This window comes from Chrysemys picta, chromosome 3 (genome assembly GCF_011386835.1).
Source record: "Chrysemys picta bellii isolate R12L10 chromosome 3, ASM1138683v2, whole genome shotgun sequence".
NCBI classification, from domain to species: Eukaryota; Metazoa; Chordata; order Testudines; family Emydidae; genus Chrysemys; species Chrysemys picta.
Window position 1 is genome coordinate 26,149,350 of NC_088793.1, and position 25,001 is coordinate 26,174,350.

The 25,001-nt window shown below is 40.5% G+C and overlaps 1 long non-coding RNA gene across 2 annotated transcripts in view; it reads right to left on the reverse strand.

The window, feature by feature from the left end:
- The window catches only part of LOC135982181 (uncharacterized), a 45,603-nt gene extending 27,320 nt beyond the window's left edge, over positions 1-18,283 (reverse strand). The window contains exons 1-4 of one of the 2 annotated variants that reach the window (XR_010599395.1): positions 18,201-18,283; positions 16,541-16,584; positions 16,329-16,436; positions 4,500-5,526 (exon numbers count right to left, since the gene is read on the reverse strand). This is a non-coding gene — a long non-coding RNA (uncharacterized LOC135982181). Of the gene's footprint in view, positions 1-4,499; positions 5,527-16,328; positions 16,437-16,540; positions 16,585-18,200 lie in introns of those variants that run through there. The other variant, XR_010599394.1, reaches the window with a different exon arrangement.
- Positions 18,284-25,001: the final 6,718 nt, after the last annotated feature.

Genomic DNA, 25,001 nt, shown 5'->3' on the forward strand with positions numbered 1-25,001 from the left:
GATAGTGTCACTGGAAGTGGGCTCAGTTGGGTATTATCAAAATTTCCACCAACCGGATGACCTAAGGCTGGGAGCTGTAGGGGCAGCAAGCCCCCCCCCACACACACACACCCACACATAAGAGGATGACTCCATTTGAAATTATGATTCTGTAGACTTTTACAAATCAAATGACACCTCCATTACCTTTCTGTCATTAACTTCCCGATGGAATTATAGATGGTCCATGATTAGTGTTTCCTAAATACACAAAGTTGTGGCAATGGTGGTGGTAGCAGTTGAAAAGCAAATGCATAGTTTTAAAAGTTCAGGCTACCCTTTGGTATTTCCAGTATGAATGAGTTATGCAGATTTGATGTTTCAAAAGTTCTGCAATCTTTAGTATTTTATACTTTCACTCCTTCAGGTATTCCAGATTTGTATTAACCACTTAAGCTATTTCTTTCCCCAGATCTTAGTAATGAAATAAATGAACCATAATATAGACTACTGCAGAGATCACAGTATGATGGTATATTAAGTATACAAAATTTATCCATTCTAATTTAGAGGCATATCAGGAAGGGGAACAGCACAATTGCAACATATAATACATTTTGTTTGTCATTGAAATGACCTAGTCTTGCTAAATCCTGCTTAAAAAAATATTAAATCTTATTTTGCGCTCAATTACATCATTGCATTATCAGGAATATCTTGACTGAAGGAGCTAAAGCATAGTAAAATTGGTATAAGCAAGATCAGAATAAGTCTCATTAGGGTTATGTCTAATTCTAATGTGATTTGAAATTCCCATGTTGATAATATGGTTAAGTAATTATTTTCATAAAAGAACTATAAGAATTATTGCTCATGTGTGCTCCTGCTTGTCTCAGAAAGGTAATAAAATGTCAGTACAAGGGGTCACTTTTTTGTTGTATTGATTACTGTAATTCTCCCTCAACCACTTTCTCTACTCAGTATATCCGGTGTATGAAAGCTATAATATATAGACAATATTCAGATGCCAGACTTCTGATTTCACACCTGCTCATGGGACCAATATAAGCATAACATCCTGTCCAAATTTTTCTAGCAACCTCAAAATTTTGTCCTGCCTGTTGGATGTAGTTTATTTTCCCTTTAACTGTCTCATTCTCTGGGGTCATCAAATCCTGATGATTCACTGAATTCCACTCCCCTCTCATACAAAATCACAAAGGAAACTAACTTCCCATGTAGCTTCTACAAGCAAAGTTACAAAGAAACTTTGTCTAGGTTCATAGAGCGCCAAGTTTGCCACCCATTATTTCCTCATAGCATCCATGTGCAAATTCCATGTAAGCTTCTACAACTTCTATTTTTAAGGAAAAAAAGTTTCACACTCATGGATAAATACGAAGTTATTTGTTATGAATAAATTATCTGACAATTTTTTTTTCAGGCAGTGATCCTGATTGCTCCTGTTTCCTGCAAACTTCTTTGTTGTTCACAAGTGTTAATGAAATACTTTACATTAACGAACTTCAATCCTAGGGGTTGTTCATGAACTGTTCACTTTGACTATTTACCATTCACTTTTCATGATGTATCATGGACCATATGGCATGTTTTGACTTAGGGGTAGGTAACCTATGGCACGCCTGCCAAAGGCGGCACACAAGCTGGTTTTCAGTGGCACTCACACTGCCCGGGTCCTGGCCACCAGTCCAGGGAGCTCTGCATTTTAATTTAATTTTAAATGAAGCTTCTTAAAACCTTATTTACTTTACATACAACAATAATTTAGTTATATGTTATAGACTTATAGAAAGAGACCTTCTAAAAACATTAAAATGTATTACTGGCACACGAAACCTTACATTAGAGTGAATAAATGAAGACTCAGCACACCACTTCTGAAAGATTGCCAACCCCTGTTTTGACTCGGGGTGTGATGCAGTATGTCTCATACTGTGTTTCTGCAAAACTGTCAAAGCTCAAATAACCAAACAATCTGAAATGTTGATACACTGATGATACATAGTAAATTCATCAGCTCTAGTCAATCAGAATATGGGATATTGTTGTTTGTATCTGCCACTGTGCTTCACCTTGGAGTTTTGAGTTAACAATCAAAGCAAAAATCATCTGGTCAGAGTTTCACCTGGCTTTGATGAAAAAGGTAATTTGACCCAAATTCATTTGAGAGTTTTCAAACCTCAGTAAAATTTTCAACTAATCTAAGCTGAGTTTCGTTTTTTTTAAGAAGCATGTGAATTTTTAATTACTTGATTTCTTTGTTTTTTAAAAAAAGAAAAAAAAAAACATTTTGTACAACTCTGTAGCTGGTTCATATAAGTATAGCCTGTAAGTTTCAAGGGGGTAGATTCTAATTGCTGTATTCATATTAAGATGTAAATTTCTGCACAAGAAACTCCACTGACTTTAGTGAAACTACTGGTAGAGTAAGGTACCACTCAATGTAACAGCATCAAAATCTGACCCAAAGGCACTTATGTTCACATAGCAAACAAAATAATACGAAATCCCTTATCAAAAGGTGTTTGTTTATCACATTTTCATGTTGTTCAGTATCCTGTAACCATATATCCTCCTGTTAAACTTCTCATGATCGATCCATTTTGTTGATTGTCAAGCACTATGATTGCCTGGCTTCTGTAGGCTGGAAGATACTCTGCCTATTAGCCCTTATAGATACATTAGATATTTTATAAAACATTACCTTGAGATTCTCTTATTTTATATTCCCACAAGTAAATGGCTAAAGACTTAAAATGACAGTTTCCTTCCCTTAAATCCTATTACCTGATTAAAATGCTTTTTTCATGAGTTCTATTTGCTGCCATACGTCAACTAGCTCTTTACGCCTATTCCCTCTGGTTTTCAGTTTTGTTGGCTGCCTATCCAAAAAGGTGTCTAGCTGAATGAGACAGGGGTCCTGTGGGGAAAAAGTATGTGATCATATAATTAAAGACTATCATAATGCATAAGCACAAGGGGATTGAACAAAGGCTGCACAAGCAACTTTAATTCTGGCATTTCCTAACTTTTGAATGCTTGCCTTTGCAGTCTTAATGTTCTTTTAACCTAGTTTGTGTGTAATATTATAAATTATGTCCCAAATGGAAGTGAAGAATACAGTGAGATCCAAAACGTGAAAAGAAAATCACAGATGACACTGTATTCTCATCATATCATCATCATCATCATCATCAAGATCAACATTATTACTAGCACCGTGTTTTCACTGGCAAAAGTTTTGGAAAATGGTTTCCTCTTCTTATATTGTCATTACTAGTAACTTTTGGTAGCAACATCATGTCTGACACTGCAGCTGGCAATAGTGGTGTTCAGTGACCGTGTGAGAGCCAGTGGTCAAAACGCATCTTCACATGCCAGTCGCTACATCACATACTGAGCCATGTGAGGTAATTCAAAACAAATACTGTATGCATAGCTATTAATTGAACATCAGCACTTAATACTCGAAATACATTTCTGTTCTCTATAGTTTGAAAGAACTTTATTAGAACTGCATTAGCTGTGCTGATACTTTATTTACATAGAGTATTGATTAGGAAGATGGCCTACATAGCAGTTCATTAATACAGCTGGTTTACTATCTTTTTTTTTGTTTTTTTGTTTTTTAAATCTCTTTGGCACGCCCCTTAAAGCTCCCTATCTAGTCAGGAAACTGGCTCAGACCCAGCAAAATGGCATGATCCACTGAGTCCCTTCCTAGGATTACCAAAACAAATTTAGAAGGCAGAGGAATTTGTCTTTAGGGCTTAGGGAAAGGTTGGAGGCTGTAATCTGAAGAAAGTGTTGCTGGGTTATTTGAACAGCAGAAGGGAAATAGGAAATTGGAAGCCAGGGAGACATTGAAGAAGATGAATACATTCAAAATGTCAAATAATCTCGGATAAGTAACCAAGCTTTTAGGTGCTTCTCTGAACCAAACCAAACACACAACACTCATTAAAGATGCCATCTTGGGCTGCTTGTTGACACTAAAGAAGGGTAAAAAAGCATGGGGGCAGGTGGGGACAAAATTATATGAAACCAAAGAACATCCCATTTTTCTTATAATTGAGGAATGAATTTTGGAAACGGCTGAGAAACATTCTACATAGAGTATGATGATGCCAAATAAGTGTAATAGTACATAGTTTTCTTGGCTATTGCTAAAGGAAAACATTATTTAGAATTTCTCTAGTGTAACAATAAGAAAATCATCTTAACCCAGCATGCCAAGGAAATGCATCTTATTTGAAACTTCAAGAGGCATCACTACAGATGCCTGACCAAAATGGGTCAAACTCATATGAAGTCTATAGTATATGGATTAGGGTCCCTGATTGATGAGGACATCTACAGCATATTTTAAATGTCACTATTCATGCCTGTATCCTCATATTATCCCTTCTGATGTGTCCCTGACTATTTGAATATGGTATTTTATTTATACAGTCACACATGCGCACACTCAAACACACACAGCAATTGGACCAGTTTTTTACATAGGAGAAGGCAGAGAACTCCAAACAACATCAAAAACAAGACTTGCAGCCTACAGGTGCTAGGTCCCCCTGTAAAACTGGTAATCAGTGAGCCTGCAGCAGCAGGTGGTCGTAGTTGTAACTAGTACTGAACTGGCCGGGGTGCAGTAGGTAGCACCGGGAGCGATAGGGTCACTTTGGTTGCTCATAAGTCTCCTTGCCACCCTGCTGCAGTTTGTGTTCCTTGCCTATGAGTTCTTCTTCTGTCGTGTATTTCTAAAGACATACTTGTGTACCAATGACCTGAGGCCAGATGGAAAACATAGGTGTCTGTTGTTCCTCTGGCATGTTTTAGTTGACATCAGGGCTGATGCCTTTTGCTCTCCAGCATTGGTTCACTGTATCAATTGTATAGGTCTCTTCCAAGCAGGTGTGCTTTGGATCAAAGCTCTCTGCTGCCTGACTCCATATATGCTTACATTTTATGAAGCCAGTTGGATACAGGCTGTGCCTTGAACAACCTGAGCACTTGTATAGGCTTCCTGATTGTTCATTTGGGCAGATGGCATTTCCTCTCTGGTGGCAACAGAGTCTGTGTCATCACCATTGTAGCAGAAGAATCCTGGTGCCATACAATCTTCCTTATCTGATATAACAGAACTCATCTCTGTGCATTGCTGCCAACAGTGAAAGTGGCCCTTACTGTATGTCCCAGGTGTAAGTTAACCCTCTCTAATGTCCACGTTCAAGAACATGCAGCATAAATCCATTTGATTAGATCATGCCTCCTTTGTTATTCAGTGCACTTGCTTCGCTAAGGGAGCGTCTTGTATTTGTACAACGAGGACACTTTTTCATTTGAGGTTTTTAAACAGTCTCGGCTCTCCTGCTTCAACCTCTGCCAATTCTTTTCTGTTGCATATGAAATACAGCACCACGTTCTTTCAATGTATTATGACACACAGATGGCACCCACTCTTCCTTCCTGAATCAGGCAGAGGGCAATATGCTGAGGATGTGTGGATTTGCACAGCAATTTTGCAACCTGCAGATGTAGGGGTGGGCTCATTAAATGTTTGAACTGTAGTCGGAGAGTGAAGTCTCTGAATAGTGGGAAGGTGAAAGAGAACAAGGCCTCCATCCACACTAACTGGTATAATGCTACCTGTTGCTATCCTCATTCACTTCTCCTCCAAATAAATGATCCTTCACAATAATCCTAGCAATCACAGCAGTCCAAGGACTAAATGGACATGGAGATGAATGGACAATGCTCTCTCACCTCAGAGTTGAGGGAAATTGGGAGAGGCCATGTGAGTATTTAATTACCTCTACCCATGCACCGATCAGAAAACCTCAGCCTTGTGGACTGAATATTCAGAACCTTATGTCACCCATGGACACTGGACTGGGGCTCAAGAAACCTGAGTTCTACCATTGGTTTGCTGGGTGATGTTGGGCATGTTGTTTCACTTTTCTGTTTCAGATTACCAAATCTGTAAAATGGAAGTACAGTATTTCTTCACACAATGCAGTCAGCCTGTGGAACTCATTGCCTGGGGATGTTGTGAAGGCCAAAACTATAACTGGGTTAAAAAAATTAGATGAGTTCATTGAGGAAGGTCCATCAATAGCTATTAACCAATATGGTCAGGGTGCAACCCCATGTTCAGGGTGTCCCTAAGTCTCTGACTGCCAGATGCAAGGACTGGATGACTTGATGACTTCCCTGTTCTGTTCATTCCCTTTGAAGCATCTAGCATTGGTCACTGTCAGAAGACAGGATACTGGACTAGATGGACCATTGATCTGTCCCAATATGGCCATTCTTATTTTCTTATGGGATAATGATGCTTAATTCCTTTGAAAAACACTTTGAAATCTATGGATAAGAGGTGCTATAAAAAACTAAGTATTATCGTTATTACTGTGATTGTTCCCTATAAACAAAGACAGTTTCTGAGTGGCTGAGTTTTTTGGGGATAACTCAGTTGATGTGGTGCCTCTCTGTTAATCCATTAGTATAGGCCATTTTAAGAAAAGGAGAATGCTATCTTAGTTCATATACAAAAAAGGGAGGTGCCTCCCCTTTGGTTCAAAATAGAATCATAGAACTGGAAGGGACTCGAGAGGTTATCTAATCCAGTCCCCCGAACTCACAGCAGGACATTTTATGGTGAACAAAAATAATATTTATACACACAAGAAATAAAAAGGAATTCTCTCTCTCTCCTGCCTGGTAAAAATGATTATATCTGGGTCCTGATAGAATTGTTTGAGAATTTAGGGAAGCTTGTGATTATTTTTCTGTACTCTCTCCAACTAAAATGTTGTGTTCTTCACAAGTAGTCCTTTTTCCCATTGGTGTGAATCCCGAGAGTGCATTAAATAATACACTTCTAGTTGTAAAACAGATGGAAAAGTGTTTAAAAAGGTGCCAGGTTTATTTATGGAAGCATGAAATTGAATTTAATAGGTGAATTTTGCCAGTATGAAATGTGAACTCTCAAAACAGGAAGTGGATTTTATTGCTTATTTATTTTATCACCGGATCAGCTGCCCAGAACTGTAGAATCCTTCCTCTCAGGAATTATTTACTTTCCAGCTCTGAACCAGAACATCGTGACCATCGGTTGCTACATCTTCTGGCTGCCAGATTCTCAACTACAAACATATGCTATGCTGTCTATCTCAGATGATCTTCTGCAGATTTATATGGAGAACATTTTACCTTTAGATTTATTTCTTAATTTATAACAATGTGAAATGATTTGGTTGAGCCAAGGGAAAGAGAACTTCCTTTTGACTCCTGAGAGCTATTTAATTAGTAATAGGCTGTTTCTTTGAAGGGATTAAAGAGTTTATTCTCTCGGCTGTAGGTGCAGTTCAGCTATGCAATGGTGGGCAGGGCTTGGGATGGTAACACAGGATGAGCATATCCTCTGTGTGATGCAGAGCCCCCTTCATGGGGATTTACTTTGTAGCAGTGCTCAGGTGTAGCTGGGTATGGGCTGTCAGCAGGTGGGTTCAGATTATACACCAATACATGAGTTCCTTAACTCTTTCCCTGTAAGTCTGCCCAAGGACCAATCCTCTTACTTGGGCTGGACAGTGAGTCTAGGCTTTCAGTCCTAAGCGTCAAACTGGAGGCTAGATAACATGGCGAAGCGTACATTAGAAATCAATACATATATTTCTGGAAGTGGCATCGACTTGTCTTGTGGATTTACAAGCACAATTCAACAGCTGCAATTAAATGTGGTCTCAGATCCTCACATATGGACATTGAACTACCAGATCTGCAAGCCTTAATACCTCATACCTTACAAAGATCCTTTAGTTAACAATACTCATAATGCCCTGTGAGGCAGGTAAACATCATTACTACTCTCTTACATCTGGGGAAACCGAGGATCTGAAAAGCGAAGTGACTTTCCCAAGATCACACAGCAGGTTAGTGTTAGAATAAAGTTTAGAACCAGATTGCTGAGCTCCAAGTTTAATGTCTCATTCAATAGCCCACAATGCCTCCTACGCAAGTCACTTTTGCAACTTTCAAAGTTGCACATGCAGAAGTGCCATGTGCACACATGTTCAACTTGGGGTTGGCAGGTGCAAAGATATATTTACTCACAAAGCCCTGACTTATGCACTATTAAATGTTTTCAGCATGAAACTCCTGCATTTACAGTTTTGCATGTAAACTTTTAAAAATCTGAGCCTTGGTCTCTCGCATGTGACCAACTATGGATTGAAGATAGTATATGGCACTAAGGCCCTGATTCATGCCTATTGCAGTCAGTGAAAAGATTCCCATTGATTGTAATGGGCTTTGGAACAGGCATTAATTTTCTATGAAAAGCACATGAGACTGTTAGTAGCTTGCTGCTATTACACTTTCTGACTCTGACTACTATCAGTAGACTTATAACCACACCACACCTTATTGTGACTGTCCTTAGTACATACATCTTTACAATACTCTGAATGCTTAGAATCCAAACACGGCCTTATTTTTGAGGTTCATATGTACAATATGTAGAAAATATTTTTGATACAGAATGTTTTATGTAAATATGTAGCGTCATGTACAATTGCAAAAATGTGTATATAACCATTTTTAAAAACTCAGGCTAAAATTGACAGTTCCTGACATTTGTTACATCTTAATAATTACAGCAAATGTTTTCAGACCTCAGATGAAATTACCATAAAGTTAATTAGATTCATCAATGTATCACAAGCACAACTTCTGACATGTCTCAGAATCAATTAGATGTTTATGGACTTTTCTTTCTTGGTGACAGACTGTTCAGGTTTAGCAGCGCATACAGTATCTAGCGGGTCTGGTAATTCTTTCAAATATGAGGGTAAGATTCTTCTTTTAGTTCTGGCCAAAATTCCTATGCAGTTTTGTATAATGGGTTTGAAAGCTCTTGTGCATTTAAAGAAAATCCTTTCAACTCACTCCGGAGTCCTGCTTTATGTTTCGTATTGCTTTGAACTTATTACCTATCAACAATGTCTTGGAACTTCAGTTTGGGAGCATTTAGAGCTAATGATTAAATGTATAATAAAACAACACTTTGATGTTGCCAGAAGCAATTAATTTCCCCCATTTATACACAAAAGGTTATAAAAGTCTCTGTTATGACAAAGCAAATGGTTCCATGAATTCAAATATGTTAACTGAATTTCAAAGGTTTATTATTACTTGATGGGAAAAAGGTTTAGATCAAACTTTAGCCACAGTGAAAAATGCTGTGATTAATTTTTGGAGCCTTAAAAATGCTTATGGTAGCAAAAATATGATTATTTTGTTTGTTGCAGAAAGTCTACCTACAACTGGCTTCATTCAGAAAGAGGTATCCATAGGGAAGTGGTTAGCATGTCTGGATAAATAAAGTTTTATAACTTTACAGGAGCCATTGAGAGACCTCATTTGCACATAAATAGACAGAGACTATTACATGTTCTCTGCACAGATGCCTGGTTGCCTGTTGGACATTACTAACAAATAGAGAAATGTACGGTATGCTGTTACTCCTACACTTTTTTAGGAAGAGCTTCTCAAACTTTTTTTAATGAATCCATGTGCTGCAGAAAACAGACATTATTACTGTATAAATCACACTCAACTGGAGACCTGGGACTAGAAGTCAGGTCCTGCATCTTCAAAAGCTCCTTTTACCTGTTAGTGGTGGTAGATACTTTACCTTCACTTCATCAAAAGAGAATGCAAGAGATGGAGCTTTACAAGAGAATGACGGAAGATGAACCAAAAAAGAGGGGAATTTGAAGAAACACAGCTAAGTCTGTGCAACATTTTTAACACATTCAATCCTAAAAGACCCATCTTGAGGGAATTATGAATCTGAGACTTTATTTCTATTTTCTAGATTAAGTAATATTCTTATTACAGCAAACTACATGAATATTTGTATAGTGATTCTGTGAGAAGGATTAGAAGGTCTTCACGTTTAGCTAACTAACCAGGGTTGGGAGAACTAGCTCAGAAAAAGCAACCCAGAAATGCCTTCAGTCAACCGTAAACTTTTCTGATTGCTCACAAAATGTGGTTAGCTTATTTTTTATTTCCAGGCTCTTCCAATCTCCTCAGAGCCAAAAATCAATCAACTTCTGGGTGTAGGGTGAATCAGAGCTATTTGACTAATGGGGTATGTAAAAAGCTCCAATAGATAGGTGTTTTGCAAGCCTTTAGTACATTTATGGATTCAATTTGCACGGTAGGCAATCTGTACAGAAGTCTTTCAGTGCTAGCTTCTGCTGCGAACTCCAAATTCCTAGTCCAGCAAAGCCCTTATGCACATGCTTAAGTCCATTCCTTTCAGCAAAGCAGTTACTCTTCTGCTTAAAGTTTTAAGACTGAGCTCACAATACCGCTGGGAGGCAGGTGTTTCATCTAGGGCTGGGCAAATAACAGATTTTTCAGTACACTGGCAATTAAAAAAAATGTTTTGGATTTGGAGCAAACCAAAATGTTTTTTAAAAAGCCCAAACAACTTTGTCTAATCTCTAATAAAACATGGTTTCATAGAATCATAGATATCAGGGTTGGAAGGGACCTCAGGAGGTTATCTAGTCCAACCCCCTGCTCAAAGCAGGACCAATTCCCAACTAAATCATGTCAGCCAGGGCTTTGTCAAGCCAGGCCTTAAAAACCTCCAAGGAAGGAGATTCCACCACCTCCTTATGTAACGCATTCCAGTGCTTCACCACCCTTCTAGTGAAATAGTGTTTCCTAATATCCAATCTAGACCTCCCCCACTGCAACTTGAGACCATTGCTCCTTGTCTGTCATCTGCCACCACTGAGAACAGCCGAGCTCCATCCTCTTTGGAACCCCCTTTCAGGTAGTTGAAAGCAGCTATCAAATCCCCCCTCATTCTTCTCTTCTGGAGACTAAACAATCCCAGTTCCCTCAGCCTCTCCTCATAAGTCATGTGCTCCAGCCCCCTAATCATTTTTGTTGCCCTCCGCTGGACTCTTTCCAATTTTTCCACATCCTTCTTGTAGTGTGGGGCCCAAAACTGGACACAATACTCCAGATGAGGCCTCACCAATGTCGAATAAAGGGGAACGATCACGTCCCTCGATCTGCTGGCAATGCCTCTACTTATACAGCCCGAAATGCTGTTAGCCTTCTTGGCAACAAGAGCACACTGTTGACTCATATCCAGCTTCTCGTCCACTGTGACCCGTAGGTCCTTTTCTGCAGAACTGCTACCTAGCCATTTGGTCCCTAATCTGTAGCAGTGCATAGGATTCTTCCATCCTAAGTGCAGGACTCTGAACTTGTCCTTGTTGAACCTCATCAGTGTTTTTTTTGTTTGTTTGTTTGTTTGTTTTTTTTGGCCCAATCCTCTAATTTGTCTAGGTCCCTCTGTATCCGATCCCTACCCTCCAATGTATCTACCACGCCTCCCAGTTTAGTGTCATCTGAAAACTTGCTGAGAGTGCAGTCCACACCATCCTCCGGGTCATTAATAAAGATATTAAACAAAACTGGCCCCAGGATCAACCCTTGGGGCACTCCGCTTGAAACCGGCTGCCAACTAGACATGGAGCCATTGATCACTACCCGTTGAGCTCGACGATCTAGCCAGCTTTCTATCCACCTTACAGTCCATTCATCCAGCCCATACTTCTTTAACTTGGCGGCAAGAATACTGTGGGAGACCATATCAAAAGCTTTGCTAAAGTCAAGGAATAACAAATCCACTGCTTTCCCCTCATCCACAGAGCCAGTTATCTCATCATAGAAGGCAATTAGGTTAGTCAGGCATGACTTGCCCTTGGTGAATCCATGCTGACTGTTCGAATTGAAATGAAATGTTTCATTTGTTTAAGCTTTAATTTAAAAAAAAAATAGGTAATTTCAAAACAAAGTCGTTTCAAACTAAGAAGCTAAAACTATTTCACGTCAAGATTGTCAAAATCAATCATTGATTTTTTTTTTTTAATTATTTTTTAGGATTCCTGGTGTCAGCTCCCAACTCTTCCCTCCTGCAGCCTGTAAACCTCTCTCCAAGTTCCATACAAGTTGCTACATTTTTCTTTTGACAGTTTCTTATTTGGTTGTGTCTTTTGTGCCACCATTTGCTGACTTGCTGCGTCCACAGGTTACTAGAATGTAGCTCACTATATGGACATAGACTTTACCACCAGCCTGATGCAGGCCTCATATTCCTTTAAGTATGCTGGTCTTCAAACCAATCTCCCACTTTTTGTTTGTGTAACCACTGTTGGTGGGGAACTTGCTTCCACTCAGTTGTTGCCTTCTGTTGATTGGTATCCTATTAGCCCTCTGCACTCCTCACATAGCTTGTTTCTTCTGACTCTCATACGTCAGGCCAAATGGTGCCTTGGCTCTGTCTGTTCAGATGTGCCAGCTGTCTGCCGCTAGGTATATGGCGTATGCAATCTGGTCAAGCTAAGCCACAGTGTTTTAACAATGTTCAAGGCACGAAGGCCTCCCGGAAGTTAACTCATTTTGCAGTCCTCAACAATATGTGTCATGGTTTGCAGCTGCCCACACTGACATAGTGGACTGTAGTCACTATGTAGACTCAGTCCACTATGTCTGCCACTAATCCTCAGTTGTGTTCGGTGTAATCTCCACTGCTGCCCTGCGTCTGTGGACACCTCATATGTCCTGTGCCCCACTGCAGCCTCAGTTTGTTCCTTTTGTTCACATTGCAAAGCATCAGGACCCTATCATCAGGGTGAATGAAGGATGTCTTTATTTCCACAGATTGTTACCTCTTTGCTAAATGCCTCATAGTGGCCATACTGAATAATGGCTCTAAATGTTCCCAACTAACACCATATCTTTTGTCATTGATTTCTGTGAGTATTTGATTGTTCACCTCAGACCTGCCCATCAGTGCATAGTGGCCTCAGATCCTTGACCCCTTTGTTGTAGCAGGCTGCCTGATCAGCCTGGTGTTCTCTTCACCGCTTCTGTGTCCTGTCTGTCATTTATCTGCTGGGCTGCAGCCCAGCAAATCTGTTACAGGGTGTATTTACACAACTCACAGCAGTGAGACTCCTACCTGGCTTGGCAGATTTAGACTAGCAGAACTCATGCTAGTGCTCTGAAAATAAATGTGTGATTTGGGCGGGAGCTCAAGCTCTGAACCTTGGGTGTGGGTGGGCTTCAGAGCTCAAGCTCTAGCCCGAACCACAACTTCAAAGCACTATCTATACAGCTATTTTTAAAGCACTAGCACCATCCCTGTTAGCCCAAGTCGGTCAAGCTGGGCTGGGAGGCTTGTTTCTGTGGGTTGTGTAGACATAGTCTTAGATGAATAAAATTGTCAGACACATAGAAGAACATAAATTGTTGGGCAAAAGTCAACATGGTTTCTGTAAAGGGGAAATCGTGTCTTACTAATCTATTAGAGTTCTTTGAAGGGGTCAACAAACATGTGGACAAGGGGGATCCAGTGGACATAGTGTACTTAGATTTCCAGAAAGCCTTTGACAAGGTCCCTCAGCAAAGGCTATTTCATATATTAAGTTGTCATGGGATAAAAGGGAAGGTCCTTTCATGGATTGAGAACTGGTTAAAAGACAGGGAACAAAGGGTAGGAATTAATGGTAAATTCTCAGAATGGAGAGGGGTAACTAGTGGTGTTCTCCAAGGGTCAGTCCTAGGACCAATCCTATTCAACTTATTCATAAATGATCTGGAGAAAGGGGTAAACAGTGAGGTGGCAAAGTTTGCAGATGAAACAAAACTACTCAAGATAATTAAGACCAAAGCAGACAGTGAAGAACTTCAAAAAGTTCTCACAAAACGAAGTGACTGGGCAACAAAATGGCAAATGAAATTTAATGTCGATAAATCTAAAGTAATGCCATTGGAAAAAATAACCCCAACTATACATACAATATGATGGGGGGCTAATTTAGCTACAACAAGTCAGGAAAAAGATCTTGGAGTCATCGTGGATAGTTCTCTGAAGATGTCCATGCAGTGCGCAGAGGCAGTCAAAAAAGCAAACAGGATGTTAGGAATCATTAAAAAGAGGATAGAGAATAAGACAGAGAATATATTATTGCCCTTATATAAATCCATGGTATGCCCACATCTTGAATACTGCGTACAGATGTGGTCTCCTCATCTCAAAAAAGATATACTGGCACTAGAAAAGGTTCAGAGAAGGGCAACTAAAATGATTAGGGGTTTGGAACGGGTCCCATATGAGGAGAGATTAAAGAGGCTAGGACTTTTCAGCTTGGAAAAGAGGAGACTATGGGGGGATATGATAGAGGTATATAAAATCATGAGTGATGTGGAGAAAGTAGATAAGGAAAAGTTATTTACTTATTCCCATAATACAAGAACTAGGGGTCACCAAATGAAATTAATAGGCAGCAGGTTTAAAACAAATAAAAGGAAGTTCTTCTTCACACAGCGCACAGTCAACTTGTGGAAATCCTTACCTGAGGAGATTGTGAAGGCTAGGACTATAACAGGGTCTAAAAGAGAACTGGATAAATTCACGGAGGTTAAGTCCATTAAATTGCTATTAGCCAGGATGGGTAAGGAATGGTGTCCCTAGCCTCTGTTTGTCAGAGGGTGGTGATGGACAGCAGGAGAGAGATCACTTGATCATTACCTTTTAGGTTCACTCCCTCTGGGGCACCTGGCATTGGCCACTGTCAGTAGACAGGATACTGGGCTGGATGGACCTTTGGTCTGACCCAGTATGGCCGTTCTTATGTTATGTTCTTATGAAATCGGGCCCAGATATCCTTTCCCAGTCAGATGTACCCTTGTTTGGTGTAAGATAGGAGGTGGGGCTGCCCCTGGCAGTTGTAAGTGGGAGAGACCCCAAAGGCAAGAGAGAGTTCAGGACCCAGTCTAGAGAAGGAGAGATCTCAGAAGAAGAGCAGAGCTGGGTCGACAGCTTCAGGGAGGGGATACCCCTGAGGTAAGAATTTCCTAGTGAGCAGTTTCACTAATTGTTTCCTTATTTGTTCACCTCTCAAAGTAATGTTGATAATGTGCATTATTTCTCTGGAATTTAAGGAATTTCCTGCTATACCGTGCTATGAACTTGAAGGTACAATAATTGAGTATGTGGATGTGTGACAGCGATCAATAACCCAATTATCCCGCTACATTAAATTTAAAACCATGCAGCGATGTTTCACTACTTGTGGGTTTTAGATGTTTCTGCATCTTAGGGGACAAGGGCAAGAGGTCTGGGACTAAAAGCACTAAATCTTTAATTAAAGAACTCCTAGTGATGCCTACGAAGTTTATAAATAACAAAGCATCTATCAAAGCCTTTTATGAAAGCTTTTATCTCTCCTTACTCTCACCAGGCTGTATTAGATGTTGACAGTGTTTATGATTTATGCTTCAGATTTTTTCACGACCAAATACCGAAGAAGCTATTATCAGTAGACTCTTTTATACAATTTAAATCTTGGGTCTTTATGCTGCTTCAGCAATATTTTAAACCTTTTTACCAGTAATATTGGATGAGTACAAGAGATGAGGGCTGCCTTCTGGAGCTGCTTCCAAGTAAAAAAAAAATGTTGGTGGGAGGGGGGCAGAGGGGATCCTGAAAAGGGATAGTGGTTACAACCCCCCCCACACACACACACCTTACAATACAGTTACAAAAGTTGTAAATTCTAAGTTCTTGGTTGCTCTACCCTGACTCTATTTGTTAACTGTTACTCAAATATCTGGTGACCAAACTTCTGCTCACCTTGAAATATGAATCAAGAAGATAATGGTCTTGATTCTCCACTCCGTCCGAGCTCTGCTTACACTGAGTGGAAGGCAGCGATCCACAAATCAGCCATGCACTCTCCCTCCCTGTTTTTTTACCCATGTTATAACCCCTACTTCTTACCCTGGGAGTAGGGAAGCAGCTGGTGAAGGAACTGTCTCCAATAGCTTTCTACCAGCAGATAGTTTCTCTATGCAGGCAGAATTCTCCACCAGCTATTGCCAAACAGTTAAGGCCTGCTTTGTGCTGCTTATGCCATGCAAAATGGCTGTAAGTGACTGGAGAATCAGGCCCAATATATGTGGCCATAGACAGGGCCGGCTCCAGGCACCAGCTTGTCAAGCAGGTGCTTGGGGCGGCCACTCCGGAGAGGGGCAGCACGTCCAGCTATTCAGCGGCAATTCAGCGGATGGTCCCTCACTCCGGCTCAGAGCAAAGGACCGTCCGCCGCAGATCACGATCGCGGCTTTTTTTTTGGCTGCTTGGGCCGGCCAAAACCCTGGAGCCGGCCCTGGCCATAGAGAGGACTGCCACTGCAAACACTCCTGTAACAATATCATCAGTGCCCTACCTGTGAGGGGATACAGTAGTTAAACCTGCTGCTGTCATTGTTTCCGTGACATTACTGATGTTTTAACACTTCAGACACACACCTTGTTGCCTCTTGAAACTCTGGGACCTGAAAAGAAAGTTGCTTGTCTTGTAATAATTATTTTCCCCTGTCCCTAAGTCCCCAGCTTTAATGGGAACATCCACATGATGTTCCCTGAATCTTTTAATTACCTTTATTTTTGCTCCTTGCTATAGCTTTGTTTTACTGGATTTCTCTGGAAGAACAGAAATAATAGATTTCTGGAGATTTCCATTACTTGCATCTGAAGAAGTGAGGTTCTTACCCACGAAAGCTTATGCTCCCAGTACTTCTGTTAGTCTCAAAGGTGCCACAGGACCCTCTGTTGCTTTTTACAGAAATAATATAAATACCTTCTCATCAATACAACGTTCTTTCTCTCCTGCTAACAACCCATTTATTTTTTGAAGAAGACAATGTAACTTCAAACTTCTCCAGTCTGAACAACAAAAAATACAACTGAAAATTAGACTTATTTAGCCAGCTGTAGCAGATTAAGAGTACATTTTGCTGTACCTTTACATGATTTCTCAACTCTGTCCAAGTCCTCTCCAATGTGAATCTTCATGTTGTTGATCATGTAAGTTAAGATTTAGCTTAGTTTATAAAATAATTATAAAATAGACCAAGTGGAAATGACCCTTTCATTCGGCTCCGATTATATTTGGCAGAGAAAGAAGATTTTATTTTACTGAAGTCTGTGAATTCAGTATTTTTTCAAATGTAGCCAAGGCAATAACAAACCAGCTGAGACATCAGACTAAACTCACTGAATCCAGATTTTTTTTTCTGAAAGAGTAAGCATTATAGCTGATGCTTCTTTACTATACCATGCTAAACTCCCAGTAACCTCTGAGGGAGTAAAATATATCTTTTTTTTCAATTATAGATTCAAAAATATCTGTCTTGGATAGACATGAAGAAATACCAATGAACAATACAGAGGAGAATATGTAGAGACTCATTAATGAATTCTTTCCATGACTTTTTGGGGTCAAAACCAAAAAGAATTAATCAGAATAATGGGCAAAGCGAATATGTAAAGAGATTTTTCTTTGTGGTTTTTTCCTTTAACAGTTTTCAGTTTGAATTTGTTTTTCACTTTCTTTTTTGTTTTTATTTTTCTCTCCAGTCACTGCACTTCAGCAGGGGATTTTGAAATAAGGACTAGTATATGAACTATTAGAACTACTCATAGCAAATCATTGAGCCAATTAAATTATTATTTATTATTTGTATTTCAGTAGCCCCTTGTACCCTGACCCAAAGTTGGGTATATGTAATTGTAACTTGAGGATTAACATGTTCTTGTCCCAAGATCAGGCCCAGAAATTATCATATAATTTGGGAACCCAGATGTGCACAGGTGCAACACTCACATCCAGGAGAGGCGCCAGGGTTTTTGCCGCCCTAGGCAGCAGCAATCCTCCTCTGAGCATTCAGGGGGCCTGGGGTCTTCGGCGGCAGGGGTCCTTCCACTCCACGTCTTCGGGGCACTTTGGTGGAGGGTCCCGGAGCGAGTGAAGGACCCGCCACTGAATTTCCGTTGAAGACCTGGAGCGGAAGGACCCCCCGCTGCCGAATTTCTGCCGAAGGCGGCAAAATGCCGCCCCCCCCCCAAATCCTGCTGCCCTATGTGACTGCCTAGGGTCACCTAGTGGAAGCGCCGTCCCTGCTCACACCATAGGAACTCTTTATATATATTTACAAATATATAATTTATTAATAATTTTAGCAAAGTTATACACACACTTAAACTCAACAAAGCAGATAGAGATAATACAGAAAGTACATTTGGATGGTCATACTTACACCCTGGAATGTTAACCATTATCTTTCTCATCACCGTCATCTTCCTCATCTTCCCTGGTGGCCTCCCAAGGTCTACATCTTTCCAGCCTAACTGCTGCCCCTGGGATGTTACTTTTATAGTAGGTTACACTGACGCTGCCATATCCAATGCATATTCAATAGAGGTCCTTATTTGTATTTCCTCCCCTTAAGGTGTCCGTTTTCTATAGGTTAGTGTATAGATGATGTTACCCTATTAGCATACACGTCAATTTGCTGTCACGGCATCTTTGCCGTCAGAGGTTCTGTCCGGAACCTGCCGGATGCTGGTGTCAGCAATGTTCTGTGGGTGGCTGATGTCAGTATTCTGGACAAAATTCCCACTCTGGAATGCTACTTTCAGTTCCCTATAACTTATAAGTTACTTAAGTTTATCTATACCAAAGGTTCTAGGCCTCAAGCCTCACACTATCTACCAAAGCCAAAACTTACAGGATAGAAGCCTGTAGGTTCCTTGCATTACTACTAAATATAATAAATACACCCAAGAAGCTGCAGCAGAACTCCACTGTGCTAAGAGCTGTACAAACAGAACAAATACTGTGTCTGCCGCAAACAGCTTACAGTCTAAGCGTAAGATTAGAGGCAGATTAGAGGTAAATACAGAAAGATAAGGGAACACAAGGAAACAATAAGCCAACATTCGTTGGCATGGTAGCCAGTGGTCTCAGCACACTAGCTGCTTAACAATTGTCCAGTTTTGTGTAGGTATCACAGCAAAGGAGAGTTTTCAGGGGGAATTTAAAAGAGGAATATGAGGTGGCCTTGTGGGTTATAGTGAAGCCTTCCCCCAAACATGAGAGGCAGCAAGTGAGAGAGCCTGAAGGTGCTTGTTTGAAAATCTTATGAGTGTATGATTGAAGGCTGGCACCATTGGCCTGAGGTGGGGGTTGATATCATGACAGGTAGTATTAGGACAGGTTGTATAAGGCTTTGAAGGCAATTATCTGCTATTTCATACAATGGAGAGAAGGGACTCAGTGAGAAATGCAGAGAGGTGGCATGGTCAAAGTGAAAGAGAAAGGACGGTCCTGTGGTTAGGGCAATACCTAGGACCTTGTACAATTCTCTGTTCCACCACAGAATTCCTGTGTGACATCAGACAAGTCACTTAGCCTCTCTGTGCCTCAGTTCCTCAACTATAAAAAGGGGATAATAGCACTTCCCTACCTCACATATAATTGTGAGAATAAATACATTGGAGATTGTGAAGTGCTCAGATCATAATGGCGGCCGTACAAGTATCTTAGGGCATGTCTACATGGTGCCTTAGTCTACACTGGCTGGGCTTTGAATTGTAATGAGCACCACAGTGCCATGCACTAACTGGCCAATGTGGACCCTGCTGGCACACATTAAAAGTTCTGCAGTTTGTGTTAATGTTGTACACTTTGAAACAGGACTATGTCAACGTGCACTAAGGGACCTTTAGTGTGCACCTATAGGGTCCACGTGAACCAGTTAGTAAGCAACATGCTGGTGCATGTTCTAATTTACACCCCAACTGGTGTGGACTAAAGCATATGCTGACAAGCCCTTAGATAGAAAGCAACAAGTTAAGGAAATAATCTTTGCAGCAGCATTCTGAATGGATATGAGTAGGTCTAGATTGCATTAGTCCAGGTCAAAGAAGAGGATGCTGCAGTAATTGACATGTAAGATGATGACAGCCCAGAGAAGAGTCTGATGAAGTTGTGTGGATTGATAGCAAAGGCCTTAACTTGGAGAGCTTATGTAGAAAGAATCAGCAAGATTAGGCACAGCCGACAGTGAGAACCAAGTTTTAGAAGACACCTAGATTACAAGCTTGAGTGACAAGGAAGAAGATAGTGTATCCACAGTGATTGAGAAAGGAAGGAGAGGGGGAAGCCGTGGAGAGAGAGATTATGAATTTAGTTTTTGTTTTGTTTAGGAGTTTAAGCTGACAACTAGACAATCATGAGGAGAAGTCAGAAAGGCAGACCCAGATTTTAGTTTGGACAGCAGAAGACTGGTCCAGATTAGAGCTGTAGAGCTGGGAGCTGTCAGAGTATGGATGATACTTGAATTTGTCTTTGCAGTTGAAATTACCCAGAGGCAAGATGTAGAGGGAGAAGAGAAGGGACCAAGGGTGGAATGCTATGCACCCCCACATAAAGATGTGAGTGGGCAGAAGAGTTGGCTCTTCCAAATGACATGCTGAAAGAACAATTAGACTGGTGGGAGAACAGGAGAGGGTTGAGTCACAGATGTCAATGAAGGAGAAGATATGAAGAAGAGCATGGTTGATGGTGTTGAAGGCAGCCGACAGGGGTGAGGGTGGAGTACTGGTTCTGAGCTTTAGCCAGGAAGAGGTCATTAGAAACTCTGAGATCTGCCTGAGTGGAGTGCAAAGAGTGGAAGCTGGGATGGATCTAGTAAAAAACAGGAGGAGAGCAACTCCACATAGTGTTTCTAGATAGTATGGACAATGAGTTTAAAGATGGCAGGGAGGTCTCCACAATAGAGGGTGGCTGTCGAGGCATGTCAAATGAAGAAATACAAGTTTCTGAGAACCAGAAGTTCCAGGGATAGCTGTGATCCTTCTAGAAATAGTGTGGGCTTTCCAAAGACAGCAAAAGGGTGGATGCTATTTTTTTTTTTTTACAGTTGGATAGGAGTGCATACAAAAAATAGTGACATTAGTACTATGCAAACCTTTCTTTCTCCTTAACAAGGGAAGGATATGTTTGAAAAAGGAAAGAGTAGTGGCTGCCTGGAATAGCTGGAGCATTTCTGAAATACAGTTCCCTTCTTTGCCACCCTTTTAATGTTTCAGTCGGGGTGGATTAACTCTCCTGTGGGCCCAAGGCTATTAGATTTTGTGGGGCCCTTGTATACAAGTCTTTTTCCTAATTTAAAACAAAATTATCACAATTATGGCATCGAGGCTATTAACACTATACTAAACTTGCCTTTTAATTAACATAAAGCCATTCTGTGGTTACATTTCAGTCTTAAAACATGTAGAATATAGTTAAGTTAATTCATAATAGCCTACTTCTTACCTTAGAACAGCTGTTATATTAGTTTCTTTCTGGGATGGAGTGTGGGTGCAGGAGGGGGCTCCAGGCTGGGGCAGAATGTTGGGGTGCAGGAGAGGGTGAAGGGTGCAGGCACTGGGAGGGTATTTGGGTAAAGGAGGGGATTCTGACCTGGGGGAGGGGGCTGGGGTGCAGGAGGGGGTGCAAGGTGTAGGTTCCAGCTGGGAGGTGCTTACCACAGGTGGCTCCCGGCCAATGGCGTAGCAGGGCTCAGGCAGGCTGCCTACCTGCATGCTGTGGCCTGGAAGTGGCCAGCTGCTGGCACGTCTCTGCGCGCCCCTGGGGGGAGGGCGACAGCGTGTCTCCGTGTGCTGCCCGGGACACCAAATGCCACCCCCACAGCTCCCATTGGCTGGTTCTGGAGGCGGGGGCAGTGTGCGGAGCTGCCTCCCCCAGGGGCCGCAGATACGTGCTAGTAGCCAGCCGCTTCTGGGAGTGGCGTGGTGCCACAGCATGCAGGCAGCCTGCCTAAGCCCTGCTGCGCCGCTGGACTTTTAGCGGCCCGGAGATCGCAATCATCTGGCAGAGGCTCCAGAATCGACCAGTCAATTGCAATCGACGGGTTGGTGAACTGTATATAATTATGGATTTATTTTTGTGGGGGCCCCCCCTTAGCCTAAGGCCCAGGGCTACAGCACCTAAAGCCCCAGCGTTAATCTGGCCCTGGTTTCAGTGGGAAAAGAGTATATTGCTCTAATATTTTTAATGAACAAAATCAACACAAAGCCCTGCTCGTGGGAGTATGAGAGCAATGGGGAATTAAGGGATCTGTCTGGATGCCAGTTTTTGATGTTAAACCCTAATACACTCTTATCTATGGCATGATACAATACTGTGTCTTGCCTTGGGTTCTCTTTATATACTACCCCCCCTTCAAATAAATCTTTTAGAGGAAAATACACAGAACATTGAAATTATGTTACATTATTTTGTTTTATAGTGTTATGGCAGGAGCTGGCAGGTTGCACTGTTACACATAGTCCTCCGAGTTCTTTCTGTTTGCATGTGAGCAAATGTTCAGACTAGGGAAGACATGCTGTGTTGTTAGTTTCAGGTTACACAAGGTTCTGCTTAAAGGTAACTTTTGAAGAGGGAATTGTGCGAGCAGCAAAAATTTGTTCTCTGCATTGGTCTCTGATTACCATCCATTCTTGAGACAGATTTGCTCCCTGGGAACTGGGCATTGGCCTGGGGCTGAGATTCCTAAAAGAAAGGATTGCCTGCATGCTGATTGACCACCTCTGCTCAAGGACTGTTGTATACACTTGTAAATAAAACCAGTTACACTTTGTAAATACCCAGGTTCCGTTTCTGATTTCTCATCATCTGGGAAGCTGATCTGTAAGGCCCTGTACATCCGCTACCGTTTGACAGAATGCAACAATGTACATTTTGTCTATAAATACTATTATAAGTGTATTGCACATAAAGAATATTGCATAGAAAACGTATCTGTCGATTTAAGAAATAACTAGAGGTAGAATTCAAATAATTTCTACCATGAGTTTGCTGAACTAGAAACTGGGGTTCAATTGAGCCTGTGAATATTCTTTTATTATTCACTGTTTATGTATATTTGTGCAGAGAAAGCTTTATTCCTATAAATATTTCAAAAATACAAATTTCAGGCCAGTAGCTGAGATTCGTTTATTCAAGAAAACAAAATTCATTTTGTGATTAAACACACCTAAGCCTGTGACATATATAAATTGTACACTGCTATTTTAATATAGTTAAGCGGTAGCGTTCTTATTGGGTGAATTTTTTTACATTTACTCTTTAGGTAATAAAGTTTACAGTCAGAATTGAAGATTAAAATAATCACACAAAAATGGGGGTAAAATTTGATAACATCTTATGTAATGGTATCTTACATGCAGCTGTTTTGAATTACTTTACTACTTCATTGATGTGTCCAGAAGTCTTTTCTTGCAGTTTAGACAGATGCGAGCTTTTAAACATTCACAGTATAGCAAATTGCAGATGAATTGGTCCATAAGGGTAGTTTAAAAACATGCCTGACCAGGTATATTGCTGAAATTATAGCGCGAAACAAAACACTGATGCTGGAGGAAACCTTGACCTAATGGAATGAGCATTTAAACTACTGTAACAGTAGTGACATTATGAAGTCAAAACCTTTATACATTTCACCCCTCCGCCCCCTTTTCAGTGAGGTTCTGTCTTAGGCAAACCAGGCAATGCTAAGAAATGTTGATGCTTATTTAACCACTTAAGATGTTTCTTCAAACAGTAATTCAGATCTTGTCTTCACTGCTGAAGAAAGTATGTTTTTGTATCTCAGTAACTAATGTGTAAGAACAATCTTGAGGCAAAACACAGTGAAGGCACGCTAGTTTTACTGCATTGTAAACTAGACAAGGTCAGCACCATACCCTCACCTGGGGTTGAGCTCACTTCATTTACCTTGTGGTAAAACTAGAACTGCCTTGTCTTCACTGTGTTTTTTCCTTAGGATGATTCATGTATCCTGAGGTAAAATATATACTCGTTTTTTTTTTTTTGTTTTTTGTTTTTTTAAGCAGTGAAGATTAGGCCTCTGAAGAAGCAGTGACTTCACATACCTCCAAACTCCATGTACTGCTGGCTTGCCCGCTCAAATGCTATAGCATCATGTTTATAATTTTCTATACTTAGGCTAAGAGATCTAGAGCAATTGATCATTGTCTTTGACACTTTATCATCCAATCAAGTCAGGCTACCATTTGTGGATTTTCCCTGATATGGTCGTGTGAAAACATTTACAATCAACATAGTAGACTATCAAATAGGCATGGACACATAATATATAAACTTTGTTTTTTCATTACAATTGATTGAAATGTTTTGAGTAAAAAGCTTCTTTGTCAGAAGCCTCTTTTCAAAAACTGAAATTTTGTGAAAAAGTGGTGACATGGTTGAAATTTTTAGTTTAAGGCAAAATTTTATTTAGTTTTATTAAATTATTGACATGTGTATCATCATTATTAATATAATGAAAGCTGGATGTTTGGTAAATAAAAAATGTCACTGCAACAATCAGTGTTTCATAATGGTTTTGATTGAAAGTTTGATAATTTTTGTAATAATAAAATGTGCCCTGTTTGAATTCTTTCACATGAAAACACCTTCAACATTTTTCACAGAACTTGTTTTTGATTTTTCAACCAGATCATCTTTTCACTGATGTACAGGGCAAACAAATTAAAAGAATTATTTTTTTACTGCAGTGCACTATTTTACTAAAGTTGCTTTAATACTCCTTATAGCTCCTGGATTGAGCTTCTAAACACCAGGCATATATAGCATTGGTAGCAGAAATGCAAGTTTCCATTTTCCCCATCAAAATGTCTCAATGCAGATATGCCAGTGCCGTCTCTAAGAGCGAGCACGTAATGCAGTCCCTATACCCATTAAATCTTTAAACTCTTTTATTGATTATGGCCCCATTCCAACAAAACACATAAATATGTTGACGCTTGTGGGACTACTATTAATTATTTGTATTACAATATCATCTAGAGGCCCCAACTAAGATCAGGCCCTCACTGTGCTAGGTACTGTGCAAACACATAGAAAGAGACAGCCCCTACCCCAAAGAATTTACAATCTAAATTGACAAGACAGACAAAGGGTGTGAAAAAGGAAGTATTATCCACATTTTACAGGTGAGGACAGAGGCACCGAGAGGTTAAGCGAT